Source organism: Thamnophis sirtalis, unplaced genomic scaffold (genome assembly GCF_051295495.1).
Source record: "Thamnophis sirtalis isolate CommonGarterSnake01/CBP01778 unplaced genomic scaffold, rThaSir2_p1.2 scaffold_3, whole genome shotgun sequence".
In the NCBI taxonomy this organism is placed as follows: domain Eukaryota; kingdom Metazoa; phylum Chordata; class Lepidosauria; order Squamata; family Natricidae; genus Thamnophis; species Thamnophis sirtalis.
The window spans coordinates 96,463,727-96,481,594 of record NW_028261383.1 but is presented as its reverse complement, the minus strand read 5'-3'; the positions used below and the strand labels follow the sequence as shown (position 1 = coordinate 96,481,594).

At 40.3% G+C, this 17,868-nt stretch overlaps 1 protein-coding gene across 5 annotated transcripts in view; it reads left to right on the top strand.

The window, feature by feature from the left end:
• Positions 1-15,248: 15,248 nt before the first annotated feature.
• The window catches only part of P4HA2 (prolyl 4-hydroxylase subunit alpha 2), a 55,853-nt gene continuing 53,233 nt past the window's right edge, over positions 15,249-17,868 (top strand). The window contains exons 1-2 of one of the 5 annotated variants that reach the window (XM_014065369.2): positions 15,249-15,306; positions 15,927-15,972. The gene's annotated coding sequence lies outside the window, so the exon portion shown is untranslated. Of the gene's footprint in view, positions 15,370-15,515; positions 15,797-15,926; positions 15,973-17,868 lie in introns of those variants that run through there. The other 4 variants (XM_014065366.2, XM_014065374.2, XM_014065368.2 and 1 more) reach the window with 4 other exon arrangements.

Here is a 17,868-nt window from a genome sequence, read left to right as displayed (position 1 = left end):
TAGTTTGACCCCTTCCTCTCTGTGGCAGCCCCTCAAATATTGGAATACTGCTATCATGTCCCCCCTGGTCCTTCTTCTCTTCACTAGATGAGCCATGCCCAGTTCCTGTAGAATAGTGGTCTCCCAGCTAATATAACAATGCCATACGCTAATAATAACAATAGTGGATGTATTCAACATTCTTGATCAATCTGTACCATCTATCAGAAGCTTTTAGGTTCAACGATGCCTTTTCTGTCATGGCATCCGCTTTCTGCACCCCTGAGATCTGGTGCCTGCCACACTGGTGGTGTTCCAGAAAGCCTTAAAGACCTGATTGTTTTCCTAGACCTTGAGTTAGAGTGCATGGAGTCCCCTTGCTTGATTTTTTTTTGCATGTTTTCCATATATTTTACTGTTATATAGCTGGATTCTGCATTTTATTAATTGAGCTTTATTATTATTTTTATCTCATTTTATTTACATTATGAGCCATCATCCAGAGTTGGATTGAAGTTGTGTGGAACAAAACTCAATCAACAAGCAAAGAAATAAACATCTTGCAGCCATTTTGTAGATTTTTTAATTCACATTTATAAAAGTGAAAGTCCTGTCTTTCATCTTGTCCTGTCTTCTTAGCTGTTCATGAAAAAAAGTATAATGCAATGAACTGAGGCATTGCAAAATAAAAACAGTCAGTAAATCAAACATTAAGCAATCAAGCACCAAAGGATTCTCCCAAGATAATTGCCTTCAAACTTCAGGCATGTGAAACTGAAATTTTATAAAAGTACAAAAAGAGTAGCGGGGTTTCTGACGCCAGACGTACAATCTTCCAGATTTTATATCTGTCCATCTCTATTGCTTTCTATCTATTTTGTCTGTCTGTCTGTCTAAATTAAAAACTGCCCATCTCACTCACAGAACACTCTGGGAAATGTACAATTAAAAACATAATTCTTTCTATTTTGACACACACATGCCATGTGGGAAGTAAGATCTTTATCTGGCACTTTAACAAAGTGATAATAGCCACCAGATGTATTTATTACATTTACATATGATCTAATTCTCAACGATTCTGGGTAGTGAGCAAATCTGAGTCCAAAGTCAGGAATATATCCCCTTAATAGTGAAGATTAGAAAAGGAAATGCACTGAAGATTGCTTTTATTATTTGATTTGATTTGATTTATGCAATGACGTCATACAAAATGCTGAATTTTTAATGCCCATAATTAGGTATAGACAGCTATGGAAAGCTTTTCCTCGTTCAGAAATTCAGCATACTTTGGAGTACTGAAAAAGCCAAATTATGTAAAGTCTATGTGTTTTTCATCTATATTTAATGGATGGCCATTGCAAATAGACCTAATAGCTGCATAAACACAGTATATGATGATACAAAGGGTCTAATAGCAGTTGTCTCACTAAGGAAGTAATGGGTAACCCAGAGTCAGAAGAAGGATCATGGGCATCTCTTTAGATGCTCTTCATGAATGGAGGAGGACTCACATTCTAGCTTTGTCTCCTTCATTTGCCAGCTTATAACACTGTGTTGAATGAAAAAGTCTGAACATATTGTCTTTAACTGTTGAATGAAAGAATTTCAATCTTCTATATAATTGAGAACCTCACCTTTGGACGAGTCTAAGGATGCTAAAATGTTAAACTGAAAGCAAAACTAAACTAAACAAAACTAAAATCGATGATACTAAAGACCAACACCTAGCAGCAGCCAGTACACAGAGATGGCTTCTATCCCCATAGGTTCTGAGAAAGGATTGAGAAGATTTAAGGTGCTTGTTATGGTGAATTAGAAATTACAGATTGGCTGAAAGGAAGCTGGAGATTGGTTCAGGGGTAGTCTTATTAATCATGGGAGCCTTGAGGAAGGACTGATAAGTGCAAAGGGAATGATCTTGATAGATCTCTAAGAAGTGGAAGCTTACTCACAAAAAAGAAGCAGTAATGCAGAAGTCAAGGGAAGAGACAACTGAAACAAGTTTCTGTTTGACAGAAGAGGTAAAAAAATAAAAGTTTAGACAACGAAGATAGCTTAGCTTAGTTTTTATCAAAGTCTTAATGTGAATGGTGACACCAAAAGTGAAAAACCAGAAAAACAGGCCACAGTTGAATTCTGGAAAGAATTGTGGGAAAATGCCAAGGATTACAACAAGAAAGCAAAGTGGATACATGACTTTGAAAAAAGCATTGGCAACAAACAAATACAAGTATTAGAAATAACAACTGAGATGGTCAAAAATCGAGTTAAAAAGGTAAAGAATTGGACATCACCTGGAAAGGACCAATTACATGGTTTCTGGCTCAAATATCTGACCAGTTTACATGCAATATTGGCCAGGCAACAGAATGAAATTTTACAAAAGGGCCAAATTGATGAATGGTTGACAACTGGAAAAACATACTTGATTCAGAATGCAAGGAACAACACCTGAAAACTACAGACCAATAACATGCTTGCCAACAACCTTCAAATTACTCACAGGCATTATTGCAGATAACATGATGGATTGCTTCCTGGGAGGAGCTTGCTGGTGGTGGCAGCAAAAAAATCAGCTGCCTCCGAATTCCTGGCTACGTACCTGTTTAGAGGATCTTCCATCTGACGTCTTATCAGGTTTTCTTATCCTTCAGGCAAGAAGGAAAGAAGAAACTGTTTTGCTGGCAAATGCTCTTCGATTTTTGCAGCTTTTGTGCTTGCAGGGAAAGGGGGGCTAGCCCAAGGCAGAACGGCTGTCCGTGCTGGGAACTTCAAACTGCCTTGTGCAGGACAAAGTAAGACTCCCCCACTCTGCTCAAAGTTTTGTTTGATTTAATCTTATCACGAGCTGAATCCATTTCCGTGCACAATAATTGTTTATCAACATTTTAGCTTCTTTTCTTTTTCTCCTCCGAAAAATTATTTACTTAGAGGCTTTTAAAATGGCGCCGAGCAGGCTGGTTTCTCCGGTAATAATGAACACTTTTTCTTAATCCTCACAAGAATTCACAAGAATCCAAAACAAAAGAGATTGCTTATCACATGTTTTGGTTTCATAATAGGCCAGCAGAAGCTTTTTAATTAGCTTTATTTCTACAAGAATGTTATTCCTTCATTAACTTTGCTTATCTGGAAGTTAAATGGTGATGAATCTGCTGAACGGTCTTGTTACAATGTTTACTCACTGAAAGTTTTGCCAAGCCTTAACTTCAAAATAAAAGGGGAATTCAGCCTCTTCACTTAAAGCTGCATATTCAGGCAATAGAGTTTTATTAACTGCAGGCAGATAAATTTTGAAATGGCTTCAAAACCAAATATTAACTTGAAGTTGTAATTTTTTTTTTCTTATTACTATTCAAAATACCAGCTTCAATTTTGTAAAAGGCTTTCTTATCCAGCTGCGTTACAAGATGGTGATTTTATAGCTTCTGCGTTTGATATATGACACACTCAATCAGCTCTATTCTCCTGAAGACTTCTCCTTATTAACTGTTAAAAATCTATAAATAGTACCCCATTTAAAACCGAGGGGAGCAGAGACTTTGTTTGTTTGTGCGTTTTTTTATAATGGCTCCCAAATCGAAGCAGTCTAAGCGTTCCCTTAATAATACATCTCAAGAAATTGTTACAAAATCGCTGCCCTTGCCTCCCACACCCTCCACTGGAGATCTCTTAACGCAAGAATTTCTTTTTGAAACCCTTAAAGAGTTCAGACAGGAAATTAAACAACTTTTATCGGACTTATATGATAAACTGGATGCCAAGATTGCTCAAACAAGGGAAGATACGATCAGAGTTATGACTGTTATGACAGGCTATGTTTCTGAAATGGAGGACAAATTGGAACTTTTGGAAAAAACTAATTCTAATTTGACATCTAAAATTCAAACGTTACAACAGGAAGTTGAAAATGCTCAAAAATTACAATAAGACTGCGTTTGCAATAAGAGTCAGAGGATTGCGTGAAAAGGAACAGGAGAATTTGAAACAGACCTTTTTTGAAGCTTTCAGACGTTCGGTGGGAAGTCCGGGATTTAACTTTGATTGGCAGATTCAAAAAATTTATCGCCAGAACTCGTGTGTAGCAAAACAACGACAGCTTCTGAGGGACATAATTATATATTTCACCACAAGAGAATCCAGAAATGCGATAATACAGAAGTTTTACAATAACAGGCTGCGAATCGATGGACAGGACTTGATTGTTTTTAAAGAAATACCATCTCAAATATTAAGAGCAAGGAGAGACTACACTTTCTTAACTGAAAAACTCAAGAGATTCTCAGATACAATATAAATGGGAAGTGCCATCTGGTATCACAGTCACATTTGAGAACCAAAAATATCGTCTCAATTCTGTTTGCGAAGCCCGAGATTTTTACTACAAAACCCTGAAGGCGGGACTTCCTGATTCATCCGGACTTGGAGAAAGACAAGGAGAAGGAGAAGATAAGCAGCGGGACACGTGGCTACAAGGCGGCGGGTGTTGCTTTCCCTTTCCGGAAGGGCAGAAGAGTAAAGAATAAAGATCCAGCTATGCCTTTAAAATACTTCCTAAATTTTTAATTTGAATAAAATTTCAGGACTCCTGTCTGGTATAAAATGACAAAGCTGTATACCGATGAAGAGATATTGAGACTGAAAGAAGCGGTGCTGAATTTGGATATATATTATATGGGACTTATATAAGACTTGTTTGAATCTTAATTTAAACTGCGCATGATCTACTCTTTGGGGCGAGGAGAGCGGAGATCATAGTTTTCTTGGATTGTGGTTTGGGATGAATGTAGTCGGGTGCGTGGGGTAGATGGAAGGGTAGTGAAAGTTCAATTAGATTATCTTGATTCAGAATGTAAGCTGATTTTTGTATAAATTGTTATTTGAATACAAGGTTAAGAAAGATTATCTGGAGAGTCTACACGAGGGTGGAGTAAATATGAGAGGAGCAATGGATGAGGATAAAATATATATGCGGACACGGGTAAAGGCAGGATGGGAGGTATAGAATTTATATGCGGAAGCAGGTAAAGACATTGTTTAAAATTTTAAAAATAATGAGAAGCTGAGTTTAATGTTAGAGAGTATATTGACTTCTCTTTCTTGGGGGGGGGGGTTACCCCCCTCCTTTTTTCCCTCTTTTTATTATTCTTTTCTTTTTTGTTCTTTATTTTTTATTATTTTTTATTATTTTGTAACTTCTAATCTATTTGGTTTCAATATACTCCAGACTTTGCTTGATAAAGAACGATGCCGGGAATGGGACCTGGGAAGTCGGAAGGGGGTCAGGGAGGGGGGTTCAGGGGGTGGGTGGGGGTAGGGTCGAAGTAACAATGAATGCACTTGGATACTGTTGCTTTTTCTTTTTTTCTTTTCTTCTTTCTTTTCCTTTTATTTTTCTTTTGTTTTAGTACAAAACAAATAGACCAATGAATACTAGAAATACACCGAAGCGAGGTGTAGAGGGAAAGAAGAGGGGGGAATTAAGAGGGAGTGAGAAGGGAATGTAAGGAGGGTGAGATGGTGGGAAGGGGATAAAGGAATGGCTGAGGGGGAGGGGAAGTAGAAGAGGGGATTGTTGGAAGGGAGAAATGAAAGTTGGAGGGGTAGAAGGAAGGGTGTATGTAGGATAGAAGTGTTATGAGTTGTTTATTCTTCTTTTTTTTTAACTGCACAGTATTTAAGTGATTGTATAAAGGAAAATGAAAATGTAATAAAAGAATCTTTGATAAAAAAAAAAACATGATGGATTATTTGGAAACAAACAACATCTTGCCAGTAGAGCAAAAAGGCAACAAAAGAAGGAGCAGGGGCACAAAAGATCAGCTTCTAATTGATAAAATGATATTAGAAAATTGTAAGAACAGAAAAACGAACTTGAATATGGTCTGGATTGATTACAAAAAGGCATTTGACTCACTGCCACATAGTTGGATCATAAAATGCTTAGAAACAACTGGCATTAGCAAAAATATTACATCCTTTACTGAAAAGGTGATGAAACAATGGAGAACTGAGTTGGCAGTAGGGAATGAGATCTACGGAATGGTTAATATCAAGCGAGGAATTTTCCAGGGTGATTCACTTTCACCTCTTCTCTTCATCATCGCAATGATCCCACTATCAGTAATCTTAAAAAAAAAATGAAATTAGGCTACCAAACAGCCAAAGAAGCTGAAAAAATTTCGCATTTACTATATATGGATGATTTGAAACTCTATGGAAAGTCAGAAATAGAAATCCAATCATTGACAAACACAGTCCGAGTATTCAGCACCGATATTTCAATGCAGTTTGGCATGGAAAAATGCGCTACTGTATCCATAAAAAGGGGCAAAATCACTGCATGTGAGGGAATTGAAATGCCCAATGGCCAATTAATTAAATGCAAAGAAAATGAAGCCTACAAATACTTAGGCATTCTGCAGTTGGATAACATCAAGCATGGAGAAGTAAAAACTATTGTCAGGTGAGAGTATACCAACAGAGTTAGGAAAATTTTGAAATCTAAATTGAATGGTGGAAATACAATCAAGGCCATAAATACCTGCGCAATACCAGTTATAAGATACACAGCTGGTATAGTTAACTGGACACAAACTGATTTGGACCTTTTGGACCGAAAAACCAGGATACTAATGACAATGCACTACAGTTTACACCCACGTGGTGATACTGATAGACTATATCTGCCCCGAAAATCAGGTGGCAGAGGATTATTACAAGTGAAGCAAACAGTTGAAGAAGAAAAACATGCACTGGCTGATTATTTAAAAGAAAGTCAAGAACATCTATTAATCGAAGTAAAGAACAAAAATCTACTGAAGGCCCAACAGACGAAACAAGAATACAGAAAAGATGTGATAAAATCAAGAATGGAGAGTTGGCAGAACAAAGCACTGCATGGCCAATTTCTGGAAAAAATAAAAGATAAAGTGGACAGTGAACAAACTTGGTTATGGTTAACAACAGGTACATTAAAGAAAGAAACTGAGTCACTAATCCTAGCTGCGCAAGAACAAGCTATCCGCACAAATGCCATTAAGGCCAAAATCGAAAAATCCTCTGATGATGCCAAATGCAGAGTTTGCAAAGAAGCTGATGAAACTGTTGATCACATACTCAGCTGCTGTAAAAAATCCCGCAGACTGATTATAAATTGCGGCACAATTCAGTAGCACAAATGATCCATTGGAATTTGTGCAAAAATTATAATATTAAAACAGCAACAAACTGGTGGGAACATCAGCCTGAAAAAGTCACTGAAAATCAGATGGTCAAGATCTTGTGGGATTTCCATATACAAACCGACAAAATACTGGCGCATAATACACCAGACATCACACTGGTTGAGAAAGATAAGGTCACAATCATAGACATCGCAATACCAGGTGATAGCAGGGTCGCCGAGAAGGAACATGAAAAAATCGCAAGATACCAGGACTTAAAAATCGAAATTCAACTACTATGGCACAAACCAGCAGTGATAATTCCAGTGGTAATTGGCACACTGGGTGCTATTCCAAAAGCACTGGAATTACATTTAAAACAGTTAAAAATTGACAAAATCACCATCAGTCAAATGCAGAAAGCCGCACTGCTTGGATCTGCACGCATATTAAGAAAATACGTTACGACGTCCTAGGCCCCTGGGTGGGGCCCGACTAGTAACCAATGCCAAATCTGGCAAAACTACTGGCCGCTGTGATACAATTGTATAATAATAATAATAATAATAATGCACAAGATTAAATATTTAATATATAAATAATAACACCACAAATCAAGGATGAATACAAACAGCAGTTATAGACAATCTTTAAATTAGAACACAAATAAATGTAAAGGTTCTCCTCACACATATGTGCTAGTCATTCCCGACTCTAGGGGGCAGTGCTCATCTCCATTTCAAAGCCGAAGAGCCAGCGCTGTCCGAAGACATCTCTGTGGTCACATGCATGACTAAACGCCGAAGACGCACAGAACGCTGTTACGTTCACATCAAAGGTGGTTCCTATTTTGCTACTTGCACTTTTACATGCTTTTGAACTGCTAGGTTGACAGAAGTTGGGACAAGTAATGGGAGCTCACTCCATTACGCAATGCTAGGGAGTCGAACCGCCAAACTGCCAATCTTTCTGATCGACCAGCTCAGCATCTTAGCCACTGAGCCACTGCGTCCCTTTAAACACAAATACACACCTTAAAAAGAAGATATAATCTTTCAGCCTGTCAATGAATCCATGAATCTGACAGATAGAATAGTTACCGGTATATAGAAATGCACTTTTATTTTCACTTGTGTCATTAAATTGTTTCCTAAGTATACTGGAAGAAATATGAACAATTCCACGAACTCGAGTACCATTTCACTAACTAAGCAGGCTGTTGAATAGTTTGAATAAACTCTATTTTGTAATCTGAGTGGAAATTTGAGCTTTCCTTTTATATTTCTCATGAATGAACATGCATCTGTGGAAATAATCAGGAAGAAAAGCCAGAAATCAAAGCATGCTAATTATAGTCCTGCAGGCAAATTTTAAAGTGTATGCCTCCTGCTGAAAAATCTGTGTTTCTGCTTAGTGACTGACATATAAGAATTGGAAATTTAATTTGATTCCAGGAAAGTGACAACACTTGTCTGATTATGGCTGGTTTTCGAAGGTAAGGAAAATTATCAGGCCTTAAGGCTAGCCTTGGATATTGAAACAAGATCTGCAAAGAAGGTGATGGCAAATCACTTCCAAAACTCTGCTAACAGAACCCTGTATTTCCTGGAATATACGATTATCCAAATACAGTAAGATTGCTGTGCATTACAACTCAGGGAGGAGTACATTCCACTGGCTGGAGGACTGGGTTTTGCATAGCATACCTAGGCTTACACTCCAAAATTGGGCATGGCTGGAATCCAAGTTGACAAAGCCCTTTCAGGAATTCAGTTAAAGGATAAACCTTCAGAATAAGAGGCGACTGGACTTAAGATTTGGTTGGCACGGTTACCTATGGTAGGATAAAGTTAAAGTAAATGTTTACTTCAACCATCATTTTGTCAGACGTGCTATTTTGAGAGTTTGGAATAAATATAAAACATGGTTTTTCACGAAGGTGCCTTTTTGGTCCTCCCCACAGGAAGCTTTTTTAAGAAAAGAAATGATGATGAGGCCGAACTGGTAGACTCAAGGTAAAATAATATCTTTTAATTTAGGGGACCCTACTCTCAAGTCTATGGAGGAATAGAATCAGAAGGTCATATTTGTCATTGGTTTACATATTTGCAATTGAAAGAAAGATTTAAATTAGATAAATTTAGAGTCATGGGTTTAACTTTGTTAAAAATTAGCTGATATTATACTGTGTGGTAGAGATGAACATATTATTGCTAAAGTCTATAAAGTGTTATTGGATTTAAATCTGGAAAATGAAGAAGTAAAGCATTGTATGATTCAGTGGACAAGGAATTTTGGATATAATGTAATGCTTGAACAGTGGTAGAATATGTGGAATAAAGGTTACATTAAACTATAATTTAAAAGAAAATTTGATGTATTGTTAGTGTTTAACTCCAGACAAATTGTCAAGAATGTATAAAGTTACCACAAATGAATGTTGGAAATGTAAATGTACAGAAGGGACTTTTTATCATTTAAGGATGTGGGTGTGTGATAAAGCAAAGAAATATTACAGTAGGAGTCATATCGGAATACAGAAAATTCTAAGTGAATATAGGAAGAAAACCAGACACTTTTCTTTTGGATTTAATGGAAGAAGATTTAGAAAAAAAAATTCGGAACTTTGATGTTATATATGTTGACGGCAGCAAGACTATTCTAGGCACAGAAATGGAAGATCACCTCGATTCCCACAATGGATGAATGGCTACAAAAACTGATAAGAGTTTAGTAGAGATGCAGGGGTGGGTTCCTGCCAGTTCTACCCTCTTCTATAGAAGAGGTTCCACAAATATACAGTGCCATTTAGAACCAATTTCAGCTCCCTCCCCCTGCCCTTTTGCACATCATCAAGATGAAGAGCAAGAGGAGGAATTCTGGGAGTTGAAGTCCACAAGTCTTAAAGCTGTCAAGTTTGAACACCCCTGGGGTTTTTTTTCTAAAGGGTTAGGTGTGCAAGGGTGTTGTAACTTGACAGCTTTAAAACATGCGTGCTTCAAATGCCAGAGTTTCTGAGCCAACATTTTGGTTGCTAAGCAAGAGCGTTGTTAAATGAGTTTCACTACATTTTACAAGTTGGCCACTCCCACCCAGTCACATGGCTGGCAAGCCACTCCCATCCGGTCACATGGCCGGCAAGCCACTCCCACCCAATCACATGGCCAGCAAGCCACACCCACAAAGCAAGCCACAACTACATAAGTGGTTCTAAAATATTTGAAACCCACCACTGTAGAGATGGCTAAATTGATTGCTTTGATCAAAGAAAAAAATATAAATACTTTCATTTCTACTTGGAAACCACTTCTGGATTTTGTGCTTGAGGTAAAAAAAAATGAAATTTTGATTTTGGGTTTTCTCCATGCCTCAGATATCACAAGGCTTCTCTTGACTCATGGATCTCGTTAGGCCTTGTGGTATCAGAGGCAGAGAGAAAGAGGAAGTGGATCAAATGACATCTAAAGCATTGCTAGTGGAAGATGAACTCAACGAAACATGGGTAAGAGCTACTATTAAAGCCTACCTCATGACAATTTGTGTGATGAAGCATAAATAATTCACAGCACAAATTGTCTCTGTAGATAATTGCCCAATGGCCCTCTTCAGGTTGATCTGGGGAGGTGGGTCATGGAGGATTTGCTGATTTTCTGCCAAATGAAGTGTTCAGATTTGTTTCCAATTGGATGTTGGTGTGGACATTGATCCAGTGGAGATGCCCAGGGCAGGTGCTTGCCTACTTATCTAAGAATGGATAGACCTTGTTGCTCTGAAGAAATGAACAGGATAATACAGAATGTAAGCTCAGCCACCTGTGTTTTAGAGATTTGTCCTTCCTGGCTGATAAAACTTCTTGGGAAGTAACATGTAGGTAGCTGTGGGTGGTGGTCATACATCTCTGGAGGAGAGGATGGTGCCTCAGCCCTTTAAGGATGCTGTGGTTCATTCCCTGTTTAAGAAACCATCACAATTTTTGTCTTATCTTCGAACTTCCCTTCCTGGAGAAGGTGGTTGAGAAAGTGGTTGCACTGCAGCTCCAGACAATCAGGGGGGAAATTAATTAACTAGCATTTAGGCCTGGATATGGGATTTAAATAGCATTAGTTGCATTTTTTGAATGATCTCCAGTGGATGCAGGATGAGGGTAGTGCATCCATCCTTGCCCTACTTAAGTTCTCAGTGACTTTCAATACCAGTAACCATGGTATTCTTCTGGAATAGGTTGGGGGACTGGAAGTGGAGGGGCACCATATTGTCCTGGCTTTCTTTCTTTCTTTGAGGCCATTTCCAGTTAGTGTTGATTGGGAACAAGAGATTTGACCCTTGGCCCATGGTTTGCAAAATCCCTCAAGAGTTAGTGCTTTCTCCACTCCTGTTTTAACATTTACATGAAACGGCTAGGTGAGGCTATCTGTCACATTGGGTTGGGATATCATCAATATGCTGATAATATTCAATTGTATATCTCTACCTATAGTGAATTAAGCAATGCTGTGACTACCTCTTCTTGGTGCTTGGAGCTCTAGGTCTAGAACTCATTGATGGAATTACCATTTTTGGTTGTGGATGGGGTTCAAAAGTTGCGAGTCCAGGAGAAACCCCAGACAAACCCAATCCATAATCTGGGGATTCTCCTGCACTCGCAACTTTTGCTTAAAGAGCCAATGCTGGTCATGGCCAGGAGAGCCTTTGCACAATGGGATCTTATATGCCAGTGATGCCATTTCCTGGACCAACAGATCTTTTCATGGTCACTCCATTTTATGCGGACTCCCCTGTGAACTATTGTACTATACTCTGTGTGAAGCAGCCCTTGAAGAGCATCCTGAAGCTTCCATTGGCATCTACTCCGCTCAAAATGCATTGGCTCAAATGATTTTATCCAAGTCCAAGCATGCACACAAATCTCCACTTTTGCACGAGCTACACCAGTTACCAATTTGCTTCAGAGTGCTATTCAAAGTGCTGGTTATTGCTGCCATCGCCGCCATCTAGCCCCAATGTCTGGAACGGGCTGAAAACAGGATGCACGGAGGCCAAAAATGGGCGCCTGGAGGCAGCGATAGGTAGCAGTGCCGATGGGCGGAGATGGCGCCAATGGGCAGCGGCAATCCTTGCAGCCTGGAACAACTGATAGGATATATTCCGGCTGGCAGATCCAACTGCCAATCAGGTGCTGGTGCTAAATCAGGCTATGCTGAAGCTGACCACACAGTTTGCTGTTTGCTGCAAGAAGGCAAATTGTTGGGAGGCAGAGGCCAAAGAGTGGGGGCTAGTGGATGGGCGAAGCTTCGGCAACATTAACTGTATATGATGCACAGAGTATAAGACACCCACTTTTTTGGGGGTGGGAGTGTGTCTTATACTCTGAAAAATATGGTACATCTCTCTGGCTCACCAGAGGAGGAAGGCAGAGCATGTTGTAGATCTCCACTATCAACTACATCTGGTTGGACCTAGGAACAGTGTCTCTTCTGTGAAACTTCATTCCCCCAGAAATAAGATTGGCTTCCACCTTATTGCTTTTCTGAAAGTCCATGATTTTTAACTGTGGATTTTTAATGTGGCATGCTGTCCAGAGTCACACAATGTGTGAGTTGGGCAACTATCGAAGGAAGGAAGGAAGGAAGGAAGGAAGGAAGGAAGGAAGGAAGGAAGGAAGGAAGGAAGGAAGGAAGGAAGGAAGGAAGGAAGGAAGGAAGAGTGAGTGAGTGAGTGAGTGAGTCATTCTTTACTTGCTCATGCATGGATCACTTGGGTCTTTTCACAGTCCATGGTACTCAGATAATAGCTATCTGATCTATAATTCATTCTTTTCTCTCCTTTCCATCATTCTCAATGTCCAACTTTCACAGCAGTACACTATAATTGGAAAGATCATAGCATTAATTACTCTGTTCTGTAGTCTCCAGTTCTTCACATTCAGTTCACTAAGCCTGTGCAAAGTGAGTGGATTTCAGTGCTACACTCAGGGTCATGGAGGCAACAGGATTCATTTCGCTAAAGCAAAGCGAACCTCCAATTCACCGTCAGAAAGTAATTTGGGTGGCAGCAAATTGCTTCAAGCCAGCCAGTAGGCGAATCTTCTCAGATTTCTTTCCCAGTGCTGCCCAAAATGTTCCCAGCTGAGGCAACTTTGGGATGGCCCACAGCACACACCACAGCCATCCAGCCCACATGTGATGCTGTGATATGTACTCTGCTTTATATGCTTGCATCCTGCACCTGACCGAGTCTCCAATTGTGGATTTTGAGTCATCAGATAATACATGTTTTGTTTTTTGTCTGACTTCCACCCTAGAGTTAGAGTCCCAGAATTTCTCAGGGCAGAAATGTTAATTATAACAACAAACAGTTGTACAGCTCCAACTTAGACTGAAAGGACAAAAGTTAATACTCATTAAGCTTCGTGAAAAACAATTATCATATATAAATTGCTGCAGGCATACAGTGGATATCTGGGTTGGGGCAATAAACCATTTGTTTGTGTCTTATTTTTTTATTCTGGTAAGACAGAAAGAATAAAAAAAATCCATGATATTTTCCCAAGCAATAATATAATGATATCTATCCAATATATAAAGAAGAAGAATGTATCTTTTACTCATATATATTTCTGATTTGTGATATAAACTACAATTCTACAGTTCTTTTTCTTTCATTTCTCTGAAAATATTTTGCATAGGAAATGTGATGTACATACATTCAGAAGATAAGTTTATGTTTCAGGTTTTACAATCCCCATTACTAATACTGTAGCCTGTATAAATTAAAATGGAAGAATTGCTTTGAAGCCATCAAAACAAAGTTCTATTTAAGAGCACATTTTACCTTTCCACTTGGAGAAAGCTCAACTTCTACATTTATTAATGACTGGAAAACCGTTATGAACTTTTTGCTGAAAAAAAAACAACAAAACCCGAACTTCTGATTTTTAAACTTGATGATTAGAAATGGTAGGTTATGGGAAAAAGGAAATTATGATGTAACCTTAAAGAGAGAGAATTTTAAAAATGCATTCAAAACCACTTTTGGTTTTGAATACAAGCACTTTCTGTAAAGGTTTTTTTTTAATTGTTTGTTTCTTTTTCTTTCCAAATTCTTTTTACTCCTCCCTTACTATTTTTCTTTATTCTTCTTACATTCAACTTAAAAGTTGTTTTTCTGTTGAAAACCACTTTAATAAAAAAAAATTTTTTTTAAAAAAAATATCGATGGCTGGCTACATACATTGCAAGAGAACTGAACCACATTATGACTTACCGGTAGTTAGTATGACAGATGAAGCCAGTCTTGGTTCAGACTCAATCTTGGCAGCCCAGAAGGTGTGTGAATTTCACCTTCCAGCATGATGGCTGGGGAATTCTGGGAGTTGAAGTCCACACATCTTCAAGCTGCCAAGGTCGAGGAACAAACATCACTTTAGACTAATGTGAACAGCTCATTCAATAGTCATGCTTACATTAGGACCACACTTGAACCTAGACACATGGGCCTATTCTGCAGATTTCCACTGGTTGTTTCTCACCATTTCTTCTGCGGAAACACCTGTTGTCCATAGAGTTCTTAGCTATGAACCATCACGTTGTAAAGTAAATGTGTGCATCAGAGGTGGTATTGAGCCAGTTCTGACAGGATCTGGAGAACTGGTAGTGGAAATTTTGAGTAGTTCAGAGAACCGGCAAATAGGCTGCCCCCGCCCCCACCCTACCTCCCAGCTGATCTTTTGTTGCCCTGATCAGTTGGAAAGCAGGTTAGTGGGGTGGGGAGGGAATGGGGATTTTGCAATAACCTTCCCCTGCCATGCCCACAAAGCCAGCAATGCCCACAGAACCGGTAGTAAAAAAAAATTAATCCCACTACGGGTGTGCATTAGTAGATAAACGGCAAGACGAGGCGAGATGATGGGACCATGTTTCCAGCCGGCCCAGCTGTTTCGAAAGTTGAGGGTGCAGCTCTTGGAAGCATTACGGCATCGCCTGAGCTTTTCCTAGGTTTTCTGCCAGAAGCGCGGAGGGGGGGGAGAGAAGGCGGGGTTTCCGACGTGGCAACCGCTCAATAGGAGCGCAGAACGCCAAGTGCATCAGCAATGGGAGGGCGGGACCAGAAGTGCCAGGGTCTGTTCTAGAAAGCGCGGAGTCGCGTTGCTTGTTCTTATGTGCGGACGCCGCTCCTTCCCCGGGCAAGGGAGACGCTCAGGGTTTAGCCTGTGGGGTTTCTTGTACGTTGCGACCGTCGTATGGCCAGACTCAGCCTTTGGTTGCGCCTTTGCCTCCCGCCATCCCCGGGGCTGTTGCTGCTCCCACGCTTCTCCTGCTTTGCTGCTTGCCCACAAGCTCTCCCGGCTCCTAATGACCCGACTCCCGCTGAACCGTGACATGCGCCCTCTTCCTTCCTTACCCCCCCTACCATTGCCCTTGCGCGCCGAGAGCGCCTCGCCGCGCGATCCTATACATGCCCTCCGAGCGGTAAGACACCCCCAACCCTCTCTCTGCGACCGAAGCGCCGGCACTTGCGCCCAAGGCGAGCGTGTCTAGAGGATCGCCTCCAAGGCCATCCCCTGCATGGCTCCTGCAAAACCCCTGCATGGCAAGCTATAGGAACCGCGCGCCGGCGAAACCCCCCCGAGCTGACGGCCGCGCTTTAAGGTTAGGCGCAGCGGAGAAACGGCGGGCTTGGGGAAATGACTTCATCCGCCCAGCCGTCTGCAGCCTTGCAATGTTTTCCGCGCCATAATGATAATGATTAATAAAAACTCCTGCTTAACTTAATTTTCAGGTAAAAGGCCGGAGAGCGGACGAGGCGAGCACGGTGGTTTCTTCAGGTAACGCTTGGAAACGCTGCCCGGGGATGATGTCGGGGAGGGAAGGAAGGAGAAGGCGTCGGCGGCAAGAAAGCTATTTCTGGGAAAGCCTCGGCCGGGGAATGTTGGTGGACGTGGGGCGAGGTCCAAAGTTTGGGAAAGCTTAGCCTTTTTAACAGCGCGGGGATAGGTTGAGTCTTGTCGCCCTCAAGAGCCTTGGGCCAAGAAAAGGTGGTCGCTCCGCTTCCTCCCCGCTTTCCTGAGGGGGAAAAACAACCTCTCGAGAGAATGACAACCCGCCCTGATCCTGCTTCTGCGCTTCAGAAGGCTTTCTTGCCCGAGGATAGTCGTGTGTATCAGCACGTAGGCTGAGATTTTCTATTTGCTCCATCGCAGAAGGTGATGGATGGGGAGGGGAAGACAGCCAAGTTTCAGGAAGGCCTTGAAATTGGAGGCCAAGCACCGAATGGTAATCTAGGAAGAGAGAGAAAAGAAGTGGGTCCGATTTAACCTCCCAATTTGTGAAGGATCTTCCAGCAGGCAGGCAGCCAAGTGATCTTACCCTTGCAGCAAGGAATTCCTAATCTAAGCAAACAGTAAAGTCAGATTTATCAGCTGCGCCTTGGGAAAGAGAGGGGAATTCAGGGCAATGTCTATGGAGCTTCTCAGTCATCCAGGTCATGGTTGTCCCAAAGGTGTTTTTTTGTTTTTTTTTCAAGCGGCAACTGGACTTTCTGGTTTGTCTTTGAAGACGTTTTGCTTCTCATCCAAGAAACTTCTTCAACTCTGAGCTGACTTTCACGGCAGTGGTTTCCTCTTTAATGAAGGTTTTCCTCTGTCAATTCCTCAGAGAGAGTGCGGTAGTGATGCAAAGGCTTTCTCCTTCTATGGCTTTATTCATTATGTTTAATCTGAGCAGAGGTGAAGGTTATTCTAAGTATGCGTTACATCTCTGGAGTTCTTGTAAGGTAATGTCAAAAGGGGGATGTAAAGCCAGAAATCCTGACAATCACAGTGAGATGTGTGTCTTTTTCCGCTTTCCACTTTCCAGTTCTGAAGTGTTTCAGAGAAGGGTGTCTTGTTGTATAGGATTTCCCAAGTAGGGTATGATTCTGATTTAATGTGTATGCAGCCAGCTATGGTTTATTCAGTGAACCATGGATAAATAACCGTGGGTTTACAATTGCTCTGTGCAGCATAGTTTTGGTTTATGAACATGGAGATTTGAGGTCCATTTTAGGACTTCATTACATTATATAACTTCATACAAATAATTTACAATCTGGTGTTGCACGTCAGTACTAAGCTGAGACTAAGCTAGTCAATACATTTCTAGGATCGAAATGTTGGGTATGTAGAGCTGCATACAAGATAATGGCTTTAATGATATTTGGGGGACATACAGATGGCATAGTTCACTGTCAGATTTATCTTTTGCCTTTCCTCCAGGACTTCTACATTCCAAAAGCATATGAAGTCAGGATTAAAAATCAACAGTGTCAGCTCCAAAGCAAACAAACATTATTTATTAAGAAAAACTATTTTTGTAAACATTATTTGTTTATGGAACTTCTGTCAATGGGTGGAATTCAAAAAGTTTGTGTGTACGTGCGTTTGTGTGTATTATGCCTTTAATTCAGTGTTGATTCCTGGTGACTGCATGGAGTAGTTCCTGAAATTTTCTTGGCATAGTTTTTCAAAATTCGTTATTGTCGCCTTCCCAAGGCTGAGAGAGATTGACTGGCCAAAATTACTCAGCTGCCTTTATGCCTAAGGCAGGACTAGAACCTTTTTAAAATGAAATTTGTTTAGTAAAATATGATTTGATAGATTGACGATAATTTGTTGAAGTATAATGTAAGTTTACATTACAGACAGATTCTTTGACATAGAGGTTCTGCTTTAACTAAACTAATT